Source organism: Mirounga angustirostris, unplaced genomic scaffold (genome assembly GCF_029215605.1).
Source record: "Mirounga angustirostris isolate CCGP_5_RB_7025 unplaced genomic scaffold, mMirAng1.0.hap1 SCAF_9, whole genome shotgun sequence".
Lineage (NCBI taxonomy): Eukaryota > Metazoa > Chordata > Mammalia > Carnivora > Phocidae > Mirounga > Mirounga angustirostris.
In genome coordinates this window covers 78,484,483-78,506,152 of record NW_026991717.1, presented here as the reverse complement: position 1 = coordinate 78,506,152, position 21,670 = coordinate 78,484,483, and positions in this window count along the sequence as shown.

Sequence of the window (21,670 nt, the reverse complement as noted above, 5' to 3'; positions counted from 1 at the left end):
TTCAAGCACAGGTATTGAAAGAGGAAGAGGACTTTTAAGGTGAAATGAGATCTGGAAATGTTTCAAAGATACCCTAAACCAGACAGGAGAAAATCTGTTTCCAATAATAAGAATTTTGAGGCTTAAAAGTGATGGCGCAGAATGAAAAACATTTTTTACAGTTCTGAAGTACATAACGAAGCAAGGCAATGGTTCAGGTGAAATGCGACATAATTTTCATAATTATTTAAGTGTGAAAGCACATAATTGAGTTCATTCATGGCCTTTCAAGTGACAGTGTTGGGCAATGGAAAAACCAAGAAGATATTTGTCTGATTTTTCAGTATTATGCCATATAAATCTGAGCAAGTCATTTAAATTGTTCAGGGCCTACATAGGTACAAAATGAAGAGGATTCTAACACTGTTAACATAAGAAGGAATGCAAGATTTGTGATTATTTCTGATGCCTGGTGTTTTCATTGTTGTTTGAGCTCTTATGCTTTGAAAGGGTATATTCTGTTTACTGTGATAGTGTCATTCATTTACTCATTTGTTCAGTCAAAGATAGTTACTAAGTATTGACTAAAGAGCATGGCTATTCTTGCTATCAGAGACTACTAAGATAAAGTTTCCAACCTTTAAAATATTCATAGTCTGCTGAATGAAGCAACAAACCAAAATTAATGGCACAATATAGTAAGGGTTATGATAAAGGCACACCAACATTTCTATGGGAAGTCAGAAGAGGAGCTTCTAATTTTGCCTCAGAGAGACTGGAAGGCTTCATAGAGGAGGTGATCACTCAACTAGATTGATGGTAAAAATGGGACCACTTCAGTTTCTTGCAGATAGACCAAAGATTGCCACAGGAGAACTGAGTTAATTTGTGCTGTAAGGCTCTTGGCTTTAAAACATTCCTTTTTTTGTGTGGCTTTAAAAATTTGCATTATTGTGAAGTTCTGCTTCTGCCTATTGGTTTTGATATTGGGTTTTCTTTCTTGTCTTTTTTTATGTTACATGGGAAGGAAAGGGGAAACAGTAACTACTAAATATGTGATTGATATGACTACTCGCTACCTATTCAATACCTCTATGTTTTGAATGGTGTGTATGAGTGCATGCATATGCAAGCTCATGTATGATAAAATAAAAAGTGAATATGTGAGACTTTCATGATAATCTTTTGAGATAATAGGAACGATGCTGGAATAACAAACTCAAATAGGGAAACCTCCACTCAAATTGTTTTAAATATTTGATGGGATTCTAGGGCTTTCCAAGAACAGCTAAATATATAAGCATTTTTTTCCTTTCTATTATAGAATAGAAAGGATCATGTTAGAAGGATTCTCTTTCTAGCAGGTGTGACAAAGAAACAGGTAGCAGGAGGGCTTGGTACATAGAAAATATTTGAAACAAAACCAGAATTTAATGACCTAGGCCAGTGTTTCTCAAACTATAATGTGCATAAGAACCACCTGGAGAACTTGTTAAAGTACAGTAGGCCTGGGGTTGGATTGATAAATTTTCATTTTTTACAAACTCACAGGTGAGGCTGATGCTGCTGGTTGAGGATCACACTTGGAGAACCTCTAATCTAGACCAGTGCTTCTCAAATTTAATCTGTATATGGAATCACCTGGGGATCCTCTCAGATTGAAGATATTGATTCAGTAGGCTGGGGTACATAGGAAAATTTGCATTTTGAACAAACTCAAAGCTGATGCTGATGCTGCTGGTCTGCAGATCACACTGTGAGAAGCAAGGCCTTAGGTGATTTCCTACATTATGAGTCCAAGTCATATGACATGGCCTGGTGATTTCAGAAAATAATAAGATCAAATAACAACTTCAAGTTCATTTCCTAAGCAAATAAGATTGTATCCTTACCAACAATAACTAATAAAGAATTAATTTTTTTAATATATCATGTGAATAATATTACAACCCCACTGAGAAGTATTTCCTAATCTCCTGTTCCCCGTATAAAATACTTGCCCTAGTTACTGTAAAAGTTAGGTGAAACATAGGTTTCTTCTTTTAAGTAGCTTCTATAACTACCTTGGCCATGTATTAAATGCATTATATTTCTCTAATTGTGATAAGTTGTGTGTGAGTACATAAGGTAAAAATGGATTGGTCTAATATGTCCAAAAGAAAATCTTAGAAATAGTACTATTCAAGTTGTGTTATTTAGCCACCCCTCTCGTTTAAAAATTCTGTTTAGTTAGACAAATTCTATTTACATAAAGCAGAGGTTAAACTAAATCTAGTGAAGTGAGCTGGAAAATATACTATTTTTGATCAGATAACAGTCCCTGGTGGATTATATGGATGTGGGTGTGAAAGAGCCTTACTGATATGTGTTGGCTGTCTTCAACCTACATTTTCTCAGTAATTGATAATTCTCCATTCCCTCTCTTCTGTGTAGACCTTTTAAAAAATAGGGGAGTGAAGTAATGGTAGTATATTAAGGGATTTGAAGTACAAATTTCCAAGAGAATATTCAAATAAAAAAATGCAAGGGATAGAATCTGTAGTATATACTTTGGCCAACTTTGAGTCATTTTAGGCACCCTAGGGAGACATATATTTCTATTCTCCTTATGCCCCTCCACAAATTTTCAAGTGATACGAAAGTGTTAAATTCAATGACTCAACACAGTCTAAATAAATTTCTCAATTCTCAGTTTGTTTATTGTTTTGGTGGACTTGATCAAATATGGGTAACTGATCATGTTAATGCAAATGTCCAAACCCTCAGCCAAATAAATGTAAATATACTTAAAGTATTAATATAATTTTTAACAATTTTTTTGTCTGGGTGTGTGATTTTTGTATTATCATTTCTGAGGCTAAACAACTGTCTTTATAACAATAATAGATGGTCCAGTGCTTTTGTCATTTCTACTCCTTCCCATTTTCCAAGTATATTAATTTCGATCCACTCACCAAATCAGACTATTCCAGGAAAAAATTTTACTTGCAGGATATTTGACTTCTTAAAACACTGCACTTATGTCTTACTATCTAACCAAATGAAGTTTCAAACAATATAATTTTAAAATGTAGATGCTTGGGATAGAAGAGCAGTGGTTCTTAACCTTTTTGGAAATATCTCTTTACAGAAAATGCTCATAAGTACGCACAAAGAAATTTTGCATACAAAGTAGTGCATATTTACTGGCCTTTTGAAGGAAAATTAACAACTCTGATCTTGATAACTGAGGTGAAGTTAACAAAAATGCCATCTTTTTTCTCCTTTCTTACATAGACATTGATACCAGATGGATCAATAGACTGTTTTTCTAAATACATCATTTTGTTTTTATTGCGTAAACCTTGCCTTACAAATAAGCCTTTATACTGATTTGTAACATGGAAGCAAGTGGACATCTGGCTTCTGTGAAAAATATGATTCACTCATTTGCATTTTTAAATTCCATTCATTCCATTTTTAAATTGTTCACTTGTCCTCTTTGCTCTTTCTAAAAGCAACTCTTCTTCGCTCTCTTCAATTTTAAATACCCACAGAATTTATGTTACTTATAGTTCAGGACATCATCTCTTTAAAATTTTTAAATGAAAATCAGTATTCAAGGTCCACAGCATGTGTAAATCCACAGTATCTAGGTAAGGGAGAAGTTAATTGAAAACCAGCAAGGAATTTGGGTGACAAAAATCAGTTTACTCCTAGTACTTTATATTGGTCTTGGAGGGCTTTGAAATATCTTTCAAAGATCAAAATACTAATGAATAATTTATCCTTCAGGTTGGTTTTATTTCTTCAAAAAATATTTTGGGTACATAAAGGTGTTTTTATCACTAATGATATGCTGTAAACAAATTCTGGGAAGAAAGATGATAATGATATTCAGTTACTAATAAAATATTGTTTGCAGCAATAGTTTTTGTGAGCAAAAATAGAATTTGAAACCTGCAACATTTATTCATTAATTTAAGTACTAGTCCTTCCTCTTTATAGTGACAAATCCAGAATCAATAATTTTCACAATGTTGAAATCTCATAATAACCAAGAGCAGAAGAACTCAAGTTCCATTCCAATTTTAGGTAAAATTTCTCATGAGTGTTTTATTCCTCATCTTACATAATTGGCCTTTATAGAAGCCCAGCATTTCAAAATGGTAGTGTTGAATATTAAAATAGTTAATCTCTTTGAATATTGGATATTTCTCTCTAACTAACTAGTTATGTCCTGGAAAAAATATGAATGTGTGTGTGTGTGTGTGTGTGTGTGGTGTGTGTGCATGTGTAATGAAAAGATTTTTCTCCAGTTGAGTGGAATAGCTGATGGGTCTAAGACTAGGTAATGGAAATGTATAGTGATGATAGACAAAGATGAGAGAATGAGAGAAGTTAGTCCATAATGGTCTTCAGCTGTGAATTTTGGATTTGATTCTGAAAGTATACCAGAAGATATTGCTTTTCTAAGAACATCAACCACAAGAGTTTTAAGGAGATTTACCTAGGGAACATACAGAATGGACATTAGCAAGGTAGAGATGGGAAACTGGAACCAAGAAGACCAGGTAGATGAAGTTATCAGCTCTGAGCTTGCGTGCTATCATTTATAATTCATGTTTCATTACAGATGTTCTTTGCTAACATTGTACAATTTAGAAAATTTTGGAAGAACATCCTGGATTTGAAATTAGAAGTGAATTTGGTTAAATTTCCCTGCCTGGATTTCATGACAGCTATCACATTGAACTAAGTCACATTTCCATTTAGGGTTTAGTGCCTATAATTGGGGGGAAATAAATGCTTGTTTTAATGATTTGGTCCATAAAACTGTTAGAGAATGAGAGCCCCTTTTCCTGATGGAAAGGCATTATAAACCTGTTGGAGACAAACTGGAGAGTTTTAGAAGCTAGAATCATAGATGTAGGTCACTCCTAGAACTGTTTACGCACTAGAGAAGTTGATCCTTAGAGTAGCCTGAAACATAATTAGATAGACTAATATGATTCTGGTGACGTAAGGCAAACTGGTCCCATAAATCATATCAGAAATAACTTCTGTTTTGAGGAGGATGAGATGTACTGTCATCAGGACACCCACTAGATCTTTTGAGGCGTTGTTACTACTTTCACATGTATTGCATGGAAGTTTAATATGAATGCACAATCTCCAGTTCCTTTAAGAACAAGAAGCAGTGTTCCTCTCTCTCCCACTGATGCCACTGTCAGAATTCAGAATCAGGGGATACCTTTTCTCTTTTTAAAGGAAATTTAGCTGCCCTCTTGGTGAGAGAGAGTAAAGCTGCGTAAGGTGTTGAATGCCGATTAGCATGTCAGTCAGACTGTCTATCTGATATAATCGAAAGAATTGAAGGAGCCTTGAAAAAAACAGGTGTGGAGAGAAATGTGGACAGCTGTCCAAAGCATTTTGTGTCTGGAACAAATGTTCATGGACTTCTCCACTGAAGGCGATATTAAAAGCTAGTTTCTGAGAAATGACTAGAGGAGTCTGTGTCTGGTAGATTAGGTCAAAGGAGAAATTGGATGTTTGAGTTGGCAGGTCACAAAACAAGTACTGAATCAATCAGTTGTCCTCTTTTAGTAAAAATCCAGATGGGTTTTGGCTGTGTTTTTGGTTCATTCTGCCTCACTTGTTAGATGGGATGATGGTATCAGCTCCTCCTCACTTAGTAGTTAGGTAGCCATGATACAATAAGATAATTATTTCTCAATATAATAATTTTTTAGATTTAGGGAAAAATTACAAGCACATGAAAATCCAAGATATAAGCATTCTATAGTGCTTTATAATGCCTTTCATTTGGAGTTCTTATTGCAGAGGTATTTATAAGCAGAAGTCCTTAACTTCTATTTGCCATTAGTAAAATTGAAGACCAATTGAAGTCTTCATGAAGCCAGTATAGAACCCACTGCTATGGAACAATTTATTGGTACAACAGGTCAGTAAAGAACATGAAAAGGCAAAGCCAAAACTTTTCTTCTGAAGCCTATTTTCTCTCTCATTTTATTTCATTCCAGTATAATTAACATACAGTGCTATATTCATTTCAGGTATACAGTATAGTGATTCAACAATTCTATATATAGAATATATTTATATTCTATAAATTCTGTGTATTATTCAATGCTCATTGAGATAAGTGTACTCTTAATCCCCTTCACCTATTATATCCATCCTACACCCCCCACCTCCCCTCTGGTAACCATTAGTTTGTTCCCTATAGTTCAGAGTCTGCCTTTTGGTTTGTCTCATTTTTCTTTGCTCGTTTGTTTTGTTGCTTAAATTCCACATGTGAATAAAATCATATGGTATTTGTCTTCCTCTGACTTATTTCACTTAGCATTATACCTTCTAGATCCATCCATGTTCTTGCAAATGGAAAAATTTCATTATTTTTTATGGCCAAGTAATCTTCCTTCCTTCCTTCTAGCTAGCTAGCTATCATCTATCTATCTATCTGTCTATCTATCTATCTATCTATCTATCTATCTATCTATCTATCTATCTATCATCTATCATCACATCTTGTTTATCCATTTATCTATTGATAGACACTTGGGCTGCTTCCATAATTTGGCTATTGTAAATAATGCTTCAATAAACACAGGATGCATATATCTTTTTGAATTAGTATTTTTGTATCCTTTGGGTAAATCACTAGTAGTGGAATTACTGTGTCATATGATAATTCTATTTTTAATTTTTTAAGAAACCTCCATACTGTTTTACACCAGTTTGCATTCCTACCAACAGGGTACAAGGGTTTCTTTTTCTCCACATTTTTGCCAACACTTGTTGTTTCTTGTGTTTTTGATTTTAGCCATTCTGACGGGTGTGAGGTGATATCTCATTGTGTTTTGATTTGCATTTCCCTGATAATTGGTGATGTTGAGCATCTTTTCATGTATCTGTTGGCCATCTGTATGTCTTCTTTGGAGAAATGTCTGTCTTTTGAAGTCTGTTTTCATTACCATGTAATTATTTGTTTTGTGTCAAGTAAATGTTTCATTGAAGTAAAACACATGTTCAAAAAAATGCACGGATTTAAGCATACATATTATTGAATATTTGAACGCATATTGAATAAGTGAACACATCCATGTAATCCTCCATGATTTAAAGGAATAGAATAATATTGGCATATAAGAAATTCCCCTTTGTCCCATTTTGTCACTACCCCCAAAAAGAAATCACTATTTTAATTCTTATTTGCTCTGATTGATTTTATGTTATTGACCTTTATACAGGTAAACTGTAAACAAATGTGGTGTAATTGCAGGTCATTTATTTTCATTGCTGTAGAGCATTTCATTGCATGAATATACCAAAAATCATTTTATCCCTACTTTTGATGGACATGGTCATTTCCAATTTCTGGCTTCTATTGATCTTCTCATAAGTATTTTGGATGTATAAATATACTTTTCTGCTAAATATATACCTGGGACTGGAAATACTGAGTAAGGTATTTTCAGCCGTGGTAGATTTGACCAGACAGCTTTCTGAAGTGATTGTGCCATTTTGTGCTTACACCAGCAATGTATGATGTGCTTCCAGAGTTTGGTGTTATACTCTTTTTAAGTTTAGCCATTTTGGTGGGTATATAGTAGTATGTCATTTTAATTTTAATTTGTTCTCTTTTGGCAACTGATAAGTTTTGGCCACTTTCCCTGTGTTTGTTGGCTGTGGGATATTCTCTTTTATGAAGTATTGGTTCATAAATTTTTCTTTTGGGTTTTCTATCTTTTTTCTTATGGTTTTGTAGTACTTGTTAAATTCTGCATATATGTCCTTTGTGAGATAAAAGCTTTTCAACTATCTTTTTTTCCAGTATATAGTTTGCCTTTTTCACTTTCTTACTGGTGACTTTGGATTAATATAATCTTTCAATTTTGAAGTAGTCTTTTCCTTTATGATGAGCACATTTTGTATCCTGTTAAAGATGTCTTTACCCCAAGGATGTAACAGTATCCTTCTATTTTTGGGGAAACGGTATTTTTACCTTTTATTTTTATATCTATGGATCATCTGATTGATTTTTGTGTGTGCTATAGGGAAGGAATCAGTTATAATTTTTCCTTATGTATATTCAATTGGCTAGTGCCATTTCAATTTTGTAGTTCGGTATCACCTTTTTCATAAATCAAGTGACTGTGTATGTGTAGATTGTCATTAGATTCTTTTTTTTTTAAGTTTCCTTGTGCACTATGCTGTCTTAATTATACTTTGTAGTAAGTCTTGATTTCTAGTAATGTATATCCTTTGATTTTGTTCTTTTCCAAGATGCTGTTGTTATTCTTATCCTTTTGCATTTAAAATGATCTTGCTAATTTCTACATTTAAAAATGTTTGCTAGAATTTTGATAGGGAGAAATGCTATGCTTTCAACATTGTATTTGTTTATAAACATGGTAAATCCTTTCATTTATAGTTTTAATAGTCTTATTTAATTTCTCTCAGTATTTCACAGTTTTATGGATAGAGGTCTTACACATATTTTGTTAGATTTTTTCTTTGACATTTGCTTTTTTTGGATGCTATTTCAAATTGTATGTATATTTTTTAGAATTTCATTTCATAATTTTTAGTGGTCTATAGAAATAATTGACCATTTTTCCACTTCCCTTGCTTAATTCATTTGGCAAAATTCTAATGGTTTTACTATAGAAAACTTTGGATTTTATAAACATAGAGTTATGTCATTTGTAAATAATGTTATATTTCTCTCCCTTTCTAAGCCTTATATCCCTTATTTCTTTTTCTTCCTTATTACTTTGACTAGATGTTGAACAGAAGAGGCACTAATGAACATCTTTGTTTCTTTCTCAGTTTTGTGTGTTGAGGGGGGACGTTTCTTCATTTTACTATTGCACATGATATGTACTATAGGTTTTTATAGGTACCTATTAACAGATTAAGGAAGTTTTGTCTGTTTTTAAAAGTGTACTGGTTAATTTCCTAATATACATGGATTTTTCACTTATCTTTGTAAAAAAATTGTTTTCTAATCTAATAGCAATGAGGTCAGAGAATATGCCATGATTTCAATTCTCTAAAATGTATTGAACATATACCAACATTGATAAAATGTGTATTTTGGTATACATTCCATGTGTACTTGAAAGAATGTATATTCTATCTTGTTTGAGGACAGTGTTTTTTTTTTTTTTAAGATTTTATTTATTTGAGAGATAGAGAGTGCAAGAGGGGAGAAGCAGAGGGAGAAGGAGAGGGAGAGGGATAAGCAACCTCTGTGCTGAGCGTGGAGCCCAATGTGGGCTTGATCCCAGGACACTGAGATGATGACCTGAGCCAAAACCGAGTCAGATGCTCAACCAACAGAGCCACCCAGGCACCCCAAAGACAGTGTTCTAAATAAGTCAGTTGGGTCAGGAGTATTTATTTTCTTGCTGAATTCTTCTATATCCTTATTGTTATTTTGTCTATTTATTATATTATGACTAAGAGAGGTATTACAATCTTCCAATATGATTTTTGATTTGTGCATATCCTATTTCTGTCCATCTTATTTTGCTTCATATATTTTAAAGCAATGCCATCAGATGTATATAAATTTAAGGTTGCTATATTTTCCTGATGTATTAACTCTTTTATCATTAGAAAATGCCTCTCTTTAGCTCTAACAAGATTACCTACCTGAACATCTACCCTGTTTTATGTCAGTATGGCCACACTAGTTTTCTTTTGCTTAGTATTTGCAAGATATGCTTTCTGTCTCTTATTTTCAACCTCCTTGTGAATTTAAGGACATATTTTTAATAGCATAGAGCTGGGCTTTTTTTTTTTTTTTTAAATCATTGGATGTCTTTGTTTTTACAATGGTGTATCTATTCCATTTATGTTTAATGTAATTGCTGATACAATTGAGTTTATATTTACGGTTATACTATTTATTTCTTGCTTTCTCCATAATTTTATTTTACTTTTCTTTCTTTCCTTATCTTTCACTAACCAAATATTCTTAGCAATCCATGTCCCCCCCCCCCCGAACTCTTGGCTAGTTTGGTAATTATGCCTAACTTTTTTTTTATCATTGATTACCCTAGAGATTATAACTCACATCCTTATTATATGACCATCTATTTTAAATTTGTACTTTTACTACTTCCCAGACAATGCAAGGTACACAGAATACTTTATCTCCATTTACCCATTTCTTGACTTTTGTATTATTGCTATCAAATATTTCAATTCTAACTATATTTTAAATCACAAAATATATTATTTCTTTTCAGTTTTAATATCCATTTTGATGTATAAACATACTTAAATTTCCCATTGTTCTTTATTCTTCTCTGCATTTCTCTGTTTACTTCTAGATTCATTTTTGTTCTGCTCCAAGAAATCTTTCACTATTTAATGTAACTCTACTGCTATGAATAATCTTAGTTTTTATATTTTTATTTCATCTTCACTTTTTGAAGGACATCTCATCTGGGTATAAAATTCTAATTTAGTAGGATTTTCTTTCAGCACTTTAAAGATATTTCATTATCCTCTGGCTTCATTGTTTTTTTCACTTCTTTTAAAGTAATGACTTTTTCACTCATGGGTAACACTAAACTCTTTGTAAGATTTTTACCTGTTTTATGCTGAAGAAACTCAGTGTGGTTTTCTCTGTGTAATTTTTTTTTTGTATTTAAATGCTTTGGGTTCATAAGACATTCTGGATTTGTGCTGAAGTTTTTCTTCAGTATTGAAAAGTTATTGGTAATAGTCTCTTTAATACTGTGTTTACCACATTCTCCCTCTCCTCTCTTCAAGGACTCAAATTGCATATATGTTAAACCTTTTTAAACACAACCCACATATATCTTATGATCTTATCTGTACTTTCCATTTATTTTTTTCTCCATGCTTCAAGACTATACTTTCAGGGATCATTTCTATAATTTGTTCTCATCTATGCTCAGTCTGGATATTTTCTACTGCTCTATCTAGCTCTGTAAGCCATCCTTGAGCTCTTTCCAAACCATTGTTAAGCCTATACTTTGAAATCTAAATTTGTTACTGTAATTTTTTAGATCTAGATCTAAATTTTTAGATCTAGAATTTTTGTTTGTTTGTTTGTTTTTTTGTATGTCCCAGTTATATGGTAAGATTCTTTGGCTTGTTTAGTTCTTGAACATATTGATCTATTTATCTTAAATTCCATGTCTCATAATTCTTATGTATGTGTCACCTATGGGTCTGTTCTATTGTGTAGTTGTTCTTTTGATATTTTTTCTTCATACAACTGTAATTTTTTTTTTTTTTTTACTGAATCCTAGACATTGTATTTGATTGTAGGAACTGATTTCTGTTATCTCATTCCAGAGAGGATTTACCACATCATCTGGCAGGTAACAAAAGGACAGAAAATATCAACCTAATGATGAATTGAGCTGGCTGGAGTTTGATTTTCTATCTTTGTGATGGTTGGTCTTTCTCTTACTCATCTATTTCTAAAGGTACAGCTTTCCAGGGTTTTCAGCTGAGAGGCTTCCCAGGGCCATGAGAAAGCCCATACTCTGTCCTGCTTTATATTTGCTTTCTGCTTGGCTTCTTAGTGTAATGATCAATGCAGCTTTATTGGTAATTTCTTTGAAGAGAAGAGATTCTTCCTTTTTGCGAAGCTCTAGAGTCCTCAAATGCCTTGATAGCACAAAACTTTAGTTTTTGCCTTTTCTGCTGGTAGCAGCCGGCCTCTACCTCCTTTCTCATCTCCTTGCCCTAAGCCAAGAATTGGCATATGCCATGAGAGGAAAATAAATGTTTAAAAAATTTGGTTTGTTTTAGTAAGCTCCTTTTTCTTCAAAGGTTTGCCTCTCAAATCCTGGCTGTCTCAGCAACTCTCCAATACCTGCAAGCTTATGTCTTTGTATGTTATTCAGCTTTTCCTAATTGCCCTCAGCAAGATCCTTGATCTACTATAAGCTGCTCTAAAAAAATACATTTTTAAAAAGATTTATTTATTTATTTGAGAGAAAGAGAGAGCACAATTGGGAGGGGCAGAGGGAAAGGGAGAAAGAATCTTTTTTTTTTTTTAAGATTTTATTTATTTATTTGAGAGAGAGACTGAGATAGAGAGAGCATGAGAGGGGGGAGGATCAGAGGGAGAAGCAGACTCCCTGCTGAGCAGGGAGCCCGATGTGGGACTCGATCCCAGGACTCCAGGATCATGACCTGAGCCGAAGGCAGTTGCTTAACCAACTGAGCCACCCAGGCGCCCGAGGAAGAAAGAATCTTAAGCAGACTCCATGCTGAGTGTGGAGCCCGATGCAGGGCTCAGTACCATCACCCTGAGATCACGACCTGAGCTGGAACCAACCAAGAGTCAGAGGCTCAACTGACTATGTCACCTAGGCACCCTGTCTGTATATCTTTTTTAGAAATGATGAGATTAGCCAAGTTTGAATGATATTTTACATATTAACAATTTGTTTTAAAATAAATTATTCAAAATTCTATATCACTTTATATTATAAGGAGCTCCACTAACTTTTTGAGCATACTTTCTTGAGTATGTACATTGTGAATCTGAATTCAGATAACTTTCCATTATCATTTAAAATAATTGTTATACACTTTATTTTATTCATATTTTTTAAAGATTCATCTATTTCAGACAGAGAACGACCGGGGGGAGGGCCAGAGGGAAGAAAGAGAGAGAGGATGCTTGAGCAGACTCCCTGCTGAGCACGGAGCCTGCCATGGGCTTGATCCCAGAAACCTGATACCATGACCTGAGCCAAAATCAAGAACTGTCCGCTTAACAGACTGAGTCACTGAGGTGCCCCAGTGTTACACACTTTAGAAGCCTCATTATGTTTTCAGATATTAATAAGTCAGAATTTTCATATGTGGTACTTTAAAGTGATAAAAAAAAATAGGAAAAACATCCCTCAGGGCATCACAATAGTTGGTTCATGGGGGACAAGTATATATAGGTCTTTTAAAATAGTCAATAACTAAGTTCTCTTGAATGAAGCTCAAGAAATCCATTCAGTAATATAATGAACACTGAATCTGTTAGAATGGATTTTGAATTTTAGAATCATAGGTTTCAATCATAGAATTGAGAATTGATATAAGTATTAATCTAAAACCTTTCACAGGTGAAGTGAGGCTTATAAACCCTTACTCAAGAACCAGACATTAGGAAAACCCTACGTTACATGAAAGATTTTTGGAACTGGTATGTTTAGCACCTGTTTCCTTTCTGACATCGCATAATCACTATCTGCACCAAAGGCCCATTACACATGTTCCATTAAGACCATGGCTGGTCTTTCCTTTGTATATTAGTATTTGCATTTGCATTCTCAGGGAGGTTTTCCTTCCCATTCTCCCATGTAACTTTACCTGAGCTGTATCTCATCTGCTTAAGGACTGCATTATCAAATAGTTGGTCTGATAAACTGATATATGATAATAAGATAAATGTTTCAAGTGGCAAGCTTTAAACATCTCAGTCAAAATACTTCATTATAACAGCTCTTGAATAAAATAATCTTAATAGTATTCTGTTATATGTACGTTTTCAAAGAAAAAACATTGCTTTCTTTTCAGTAAGCATTTGCATGAGTTTTTAAACTACAGCTTTCTGGTTATAAACATATAGATTTGAATAAGTTCTAAACATTTTTTCCCCTCAAACCAATTCAAACCTAGAGGATATAGTGTAACAACTGTCATAGTAATTAAGATATTCTTTTGCTTTGAAACTTTTCTTTCAACCAAGGTAGCATCTGGTTTTCTTTATTTTGACAATTGCAGTTTTCCAGTTTCAGGACTTTTTTACATTATCCTTCAAATTAAGGTTGCATAATGTCTGCCAGTTTTCATGGTTTGCAAGTATAATACCCATTGGATGTTTTTATTGGAAATTACAGATTTTTGTTTTATACACTTAGTTTTTAGGAGTGATATAATTTGTAAGTCCATGAAAAAATGAATCCATCTTCATTCAGGTCTCTAGATTATTTTATTGCCTCTGTTCTACAAAGATACATTTATCTCAAGGGTGTTCAAGGAGGCATTAGAAAACAAACAGTATTTGTGTTGCCACTTGTATATAAAAACAGTTTTGTAGATATTTTACATGAATTGGGAAAAAACATGAAAAGGAAAATGGAAATATTATTATATTGCTCGTGGCCTTTATCCTCAAACTTTACTGTCTTAATATTATCATAAGCCTTATTTTCAGATTACTCCTTTTATATAAATTATCAACAGTATACCAGTATCACTGTGATTACAATATTATTCTCTTTTATATATCATTAAACACCCTACTACTTAATTATGGTCTCTAAATGGTGTTAATATAAAAATGTTGTGACTTCAAAACATTGAAAATTCCTGGTCTAGCTGTTATAACACCATGTCCACAAGATATAGCTATATGCCTGTTTTATACTGCACTTATGTTTAAATTTAATGCCAACATTTCATTGCTAAGAAACATGTTAAATGAGGATGGAGATGCCATATTTATTGAAGGGCACATCTACATTGGCAGGTGTTTTCTGAATTAAACATTTGTTTCAGATAATATTTTATTCAGGAGCATCTTATCAGCCAAAATGTTTTCTCTCTTTTTTTTTTTTCAAGTTTTGAAAATTCCAGTTTCCTCACCCCATATTCTAAGCTGGAAATGTTTGGGAAGAAATATTCTTTTCCTTTCGTCCCAAATGCTTCAAAACTCTCATTTCCTCAGTGAAAATCTTTAGTCCAGGGCTGGTATTCACACAGAATATTTCAGCTCTTCAGACATTGAACTTTATTTTCCAAATGTTTTTCTTTAAAAATAGGCTTTTAAATTGGAGATTCACATTTGGAAATAGTTGAAAGACTATATAAGCATGCAGGTTAAGGTGAAGGGACTGAAAAAGCACCATTTAGAGTAGGACACTGGTCTAAAACAATTTTCATAGTACCCTCAGAAAGATGAGTGATTGAGGTTCTCTAAGACACTGACTGCTGACAGGGTCTGGAATTAATACATTTAATTCTAAATCTGTGCAATTTGACCTTAATTTTTTGTGAACAAAAGTTACACTTCGCACTAATTTGCATTGATGCTACTTTCATTTTAAATTGGAATTTTTTATCACCATCCATCTGTAAGATACCTCCTGTTACTAATTTCTGACGTGGATTCCCTCATTAATATGAGATTCACAATTGCATAGATTAAGTTATCTGATCATATCTGGCTCATCCCATGTTTTATCATTCTGTTCCTATATTTGATAGATAGTGATTTAACTGTGACAATGTTAGTATATAAAGATAATGAGTCAGATACTAATATTGGAAGAGTAAAATTTTAATAATATATCTGTTGACATATTATTTTACAGGATTTAAAATTTCATTAGGTGCAGTTTTCTTTTTTAGCCATTTTAATAGAGTAGAAAATGTAAATCTTGTATTTTGTAGTTTTGTAATAAAGATTTATATTTTAATAGTGTTAAAATGAGAACTTAAATGATTTTCTAGTTAAATATTATGCACATCTGAGTAAGACAGTTTTGTTTTTTTTCTTTTCTTTTTATAAGTAAATCATTTTGAAAGCTCTTTAAGTGAAAGAAATTTGTTTCTGATAACAACCTTCACAAGTATATGAAACTATAGAATACATTGTTTTTAAGAATGTTTGAAAATCAAAACGTTGAGTTAGTGAGAGAGTAAGAATAAACTGCTCACAGAAACTCTTAATACTCTTAATTGGTTGTTTAGGTCAGGAACAAAGAAACAAAACTTCTCACCAAAACATATGAGTGCAGTGAACTGAAGATCCTTTAAAAGTTGGATTTGATAGCTTTGTAAAGCACTGATAGAGATGTCAAGAATCCTCTTCATAATCTCAGATTTAACTCTACCTGAATTAGCCAGTGCTGAGACTTGAGTCTACTTGGAAACTTTCAGCATCTGTTTCTTTATTAAAGCATCTCTAACTATTAAAAACCCTGTTTTTAATATCAGTGATAATTTACTGAAGGATTAAAAAGCACTCTTGCTGCTCTCTGGTTTCAGTGATTATCATAAGCTCTATATAAGCTTGTGCATTTTTAATCTCTATCTTTCCTCTCACCCGGTCCTTAGTACCTATGATTGGGGCTGCTCTTTCCCAGCCTGCTCAGTGTGTTAGCCCTGAGAAGAAACATGCCCTTTGACTAGTACTTCCAAGAAATTATGTGTCTCTTTTCTCTTCTGGAAAATAAGGATGATGCTACCCATTTTCCTGATCTTCCTGTCCAAGTGGTCAGACACTGAAGGAAATAATCTTTGTGAAGGTACCAAGACCAGTACCTTGTACATAGAAGGTGCTATCTATTGTCTTCCTGCTAAACCCCTCTCCATGTGATGAGAATTGCTGGTGCCCTGGCTAAGAAGATCTTTTGGAGCCAGGGGTTGTCTGGTGCTCATATTATGTGGAGACTGCCTACCCCAACAGACTCTTCTCTGCTATTTACTGGACCTTAAACTCCTCTGTCAACCTTCTCTGTATATTTCTTGCTGTTTGACTTAATTAAGACATGAAGCCTAAACTTAATGAGACGTGAAGCTATAAACTATTCCTAATAGCCTATCAAGTAAAGAGAATAATTGAAAAACTCAATAAAAATTCTTAGTGTGAGAACCAGGGTGACCACTGAGATTATGATGGGAAAGTGGAAAGAACTCTGGCTGAGTGGTCAGAGTCCCTTGCTCCTTCCCAGTTTTAAGTGTGACATGCTAGTAGGCAACTTTAACTTCTTATTAATCATTTGTAGTACCCCAGTGTTAAACAAGATTTTGTGCAGAGATTTTCCCAGAACAGTAGTATGATGAGATACGCTAAGAAAACATGCTGAATACATTTGAAAACCACTGTGCACTGCACCCTGCCTCTCACACCCCAATCTTGTAGAGTCACAAAATGGCATGAACAGAGTCTGTGAGCTCCTGGAAAATGAGGTTTGTTTACGATTATCTAATCCAGTGTCTCCTACAAATTAGTATTTTCTAAATCTCATTCTGGAAGACACTGGACAGCTTTAGTGAGGAAGTGAACTTTAGGAACATGACAATCCTCTTATCTTACCTAGCCATTCTGAGGGGAGTATATATCATCAAACCTTCAGATTTTCCATCAAAGCCATTTCCCTAAAAAAGGTGTCATTTGTAGGCCTTTCTGGCTTAGAGTCACAAAATGATATTAATTATTGTTGGCAGTTAAAAACAGCTCAGCAAGAGTGAAGGCAGCCTCTCATCATAGAACGCCTATATCTTTTGACCTAATTTTAGACTAGGAGATGTGTTATTACAAAAAGGTTATTACTAATTCCCGCATCTTAACAGACTTTTTTTTCTCTTTGTGGATTACAGGTAATTTCTTATCAGCCAATATTAATTTAGTTGAATCCTGATAACTTCCTATTGCACGTCTCCCATTTGTAATATGTGGTGCACGGATGCCTGCTGTGCCTCGCCTACTTCTGGGGCTGGTTTGGAACCCTTGGGACAGCAAGCAGAAGTTCATAGAGGTTAAGTGCCATACCCTTTGGCCCATGATGTGTTGAAGAACCTGGGGGGTAAATTCCTGCTCTGGCACATGGGTAGAGGCAGAGTGACTGAAGGGATTCTTGACCTTTCTCTGACAAACACAGCACAGCCCCTTTGCCCTCTCAGTGTCCCATTTCCTCATGTGACAAATGAGGTATGACTAAATCCCAGCATTTCTCCGGTCCTTTCACGTTCTAATCATCCAAAGAACTCTTCAGTTAGTTAATAATTCCTTTTCATCATAGTAGAGCCGTAGAGCATAATTTCGATCACAGTTATGCAAAGCTAAGTGAAGCAGAGTTAATTAATAGGCATTTCATATTTTGTATGTCAAATAGTTTGGTAGATGAGAATGAGCCTTGGAATAGGTGTTGCAGACATATTAGCGTGGGGGTATGTGTGATGCCCAGATTAGGAAGGAACAAACAAGGACAGAAAAAAAGCAAAAAAAAAAAGGAAAAAGAAAAAAGAATTTGGAGAAGAACGTGAAGGAAGGTGACTGTGGCCTGACCAAGGGTTTTGCAGAAGGGGAACTTTAACTTATATTTGTGATGGAAGGAGGTTATTTAAAGTGCTGAGCTGAAGGGATGTGTAAAGTGTGCATAGTGACGAAAGGTGGGGAGAAAGTATCTGGTGGGAATGGAGTAATGGCAGGGGCATGTTTTCAGTCTAAAGTAGTAAGTGTAGTTTTTGCTATTTCTGACCTGCAAAGATGAATGGTATAGATGTGCCAAATAATGGAAAAGCAGATGTAGGTTCAATTTCGAATTTCAGGGGGATTATCAAAATAAATACTGCATTTATTGCACCAGAAAGCTTCAGTAACAAATGAATACCTTATTCCTTTTTTTTTTTTAAACATGCTTGATTGTTAAATATTAAACTTGATATTTGGATTAGCATGACTGTCAAAATGTTCTCTGTCTTATCTTAGAAGCAATCAAGCGTTATGTGAGAGCATGTCCCATTTTGAAGGGTAGTTTTTGATCAATACTACAGAAATATTAAACATATAGGAAAAACATATAATTTGTTGATATACAAGTCAGAAAATTATACTAATGGTTTTAATTTGCATTCTGCCCTAGCCTTCTATTTTACAGGCAGAAAATTTTTGCTTCCTTTAATTGCACAAGCAATTAGGCATTTACACTCTCAAAATTAAGAGAAAATGGCTAATTGCGAATGCAATATCTGTGCCCACTCCTGACGATGGCTACAAACAATCCTGCTACCAAAATGAAAGCCAGGGATAGAAAGCCGGCCCCGAGTCATTGCCCTTTTTGAAGCTTGGAACATGGTTTGCTCATAACTTCAGTGGCTTTGAAAGTTCTGTTTTTTGACAGATGTAAGTGTTAGCCTGTAGTGCTCCTTATGATCTGAAGTACAAATTATTATCATTTAAATAAAGTGGAAATGGTGACAAATTCTGAGCAATTTTATTATAAGATATATTATATTTGAAAATTTTCTCTGTAGTATTTTAGACCAGTCATGCTGGAAATTTAATATGAGTGCCTGATTTTTAAAGTTAGATTTTCTGCTCTTAAAGCCCACCCAGAATTTGTCTCTAGTCATTTTACGCCTTTTCAAATGACACCCAAAAATTTACAGCCCCAAAAACACCACAGGAGTTCGACTAAATATAGTACATTCACAAAAATCTCTGTAGAAGTGAACAAAGGATGAGTTAGTGTCGTACCATCTAAAATGTCTATTCCATTTGTATACCACAGAATTTATGTTGCTTTTGCCTCCCTAAAATATGTAAAAAATGCTTTCTGTGTTCAATGTCTATCTTTCAAAGTAAGAGTTTGGAAGAAAACAGTGTCTATTTCCATTCAGTGTCTCCCAATAAGAGATAAAGACTTTTTAAGACCCTTACCCAAGTTGAACAGTCTCCGTACAGTAATCAAATTCAGCTATTTTAAAAAATCATTAATAACAGCTGTTAAACACAAACATCCATGAGATTAAATTTTGCTGTAACCACATACCAAAAAATCCCTCCTTTTGCTAAGTCTATTTAGAAGTTCACAGGAGTAGCTGAGCACAGCCAACTAACTCTTAATTCTACTTTACTCCCTTAGTCTGATATTCTAGCCATTATTTTTGTTGTTTTTCAAAAAATCTAACTACCCTTGCACTTATGTCATAAAAATTCTGCCTTTTTTTCCCTTTTTTAATATTTGTATTCAAGACAAACAACAGGAGGTTGAAATCAGGCCATTTAAAAGAAACATCTGCTGACATTTATTCATATGCTACATGTTCCACTTTCATCATTGAATGTAATGATAAACACACATTCCAGTCAATAATGGCAATTCCCAGCCAAGCTTTACAAATGGTCTCTTTAACACCTAAATTGACAGCTCGGGAGATTTTGAGATAGAAGCTAAATATGGTACATTTGGACACTGTTTGCCTAAGTCTAGGATGTCTTGAAGACTTTAATAAGCAGACATACATTATAAAATAGAAGAAAGTCTTGACTTTGCAGGTATTGGAGCAGTTGAGTTTGACACTCTTTGAGCAGATTAAAAGCAGAGAAAAAAAGAAAAACGTTAAAAAACAAATGGCCCCTTGGAAGAGAAAAGTAAAATAAAGCTCTGGCCCATACTACGTAGAGCATAGTTTCATTGAAGAGAGGAAAATAATTGCATCTCATTTAAATTATAGATCTTAATTGTGGAATGCTAAATAGTTAAATATTTATTTTGCTTTCCAAGTTAATTGAAATAAACTCTTCTCTGAGTTTCCATTATTATAAGAACATTTTGATAAAATCTTAAATGTGTTCTATTTATTGCTTGCAATGAATAATTATGTCAGCTTTTAATATGCGAAGGATTTCTGTCAAGCCTATTTCATGGGTTTTGATATATATTCCTAATTTTTCCTCAGAAAGGGATGTCTCACAGCCATGTGAATTAACAGTGCTCAAGGTAACCATTAGAGATCTCATGGTAGAATTGAAATTAGCTTGAATCACCACTGTGAGGACATATAAATACACGCTCCTCTGAGACATTAAGGATCCCATTTTACATGTATCACTTATGCATATCTCTTTCCATTTTAGTTCAGATTGATTAACCTTATAACTGCATCATAGACTGTTTTCCAGCCAAGCAGAAAATCACAGCTTTACCCAACTCCATCATCTGTGAAGAGTTTTTCTTTTCAAAACTCTGCCGTTACTGTGGTTTAAAACAGGTCACTCGCTGCTTAACTAAAAAGAAGCTAGACATTTAACAAACTATCTCTGAAACATAATGAGAGGTTTGTAGTTATCTCATACAATGTCATCCAAAGAACAAGTCGCACCAATCTGTAGTACTCCGATTAATGGTATTTTTCTCTGAAATCAGCTCATTTTAGGAGACAGCTTGAAATTGTTTTTTGTTTTTTTATTTTGTTTCTCTATGCAGGGCAAATGGAGCTAAATTTGGAATGTCATATTACGATGTTTTCATCTGCTTCCAAGGCATGTTGAGCAAAGTAGCCAGACAAATCTTAACACCTTATTATTGTTTTATGTAGGAAAATAGAAAATTCACAAGAGGAATTTACAGTGCTCTTTTGGCACATGCTATGCCTGGTGGGTGGAGGATGGGTCACAAGGACTTCCCAGGCAGTGTGATAGAGGTCTGCGTTGAAACCCTGGATTTTCGAGTCAGCATTTAGATTAAGAGCGAGTGCATTGTAGAAAAACCTTAACACCATAATGTTCTTTTTTCATAATGTCACCTCTCTTAGGAATCTATTGAAACTAGTTCAATGAAATTTTTCTCCAACCACCCACTTTCACATATTCACATCTTTACTGTGCTGTAAAATTATGGTGGTAAATCAATTTGTTAAAGCTTTTGGGCAAAAGTTAGAGGAATCAGTTGATTTCTATGGAGATTCTGTCCTAAAAGCTTTTTAAACATGGATGTTTGGCGGGAGTGTAACCCAGACCTGCAGCATCTACACTTGAGCAGAGCGTACTTGATGGGGAAAGGGAGAGGAAGTAGTATGTGCTCTCTCCCAGGCCCCCAAAGCCAGAGTGGAGCGAAGATGGGACGCCAAATAAATCTGCCAGTGATTACGCTAAAGGAAATTATGATCTTGTTATAGA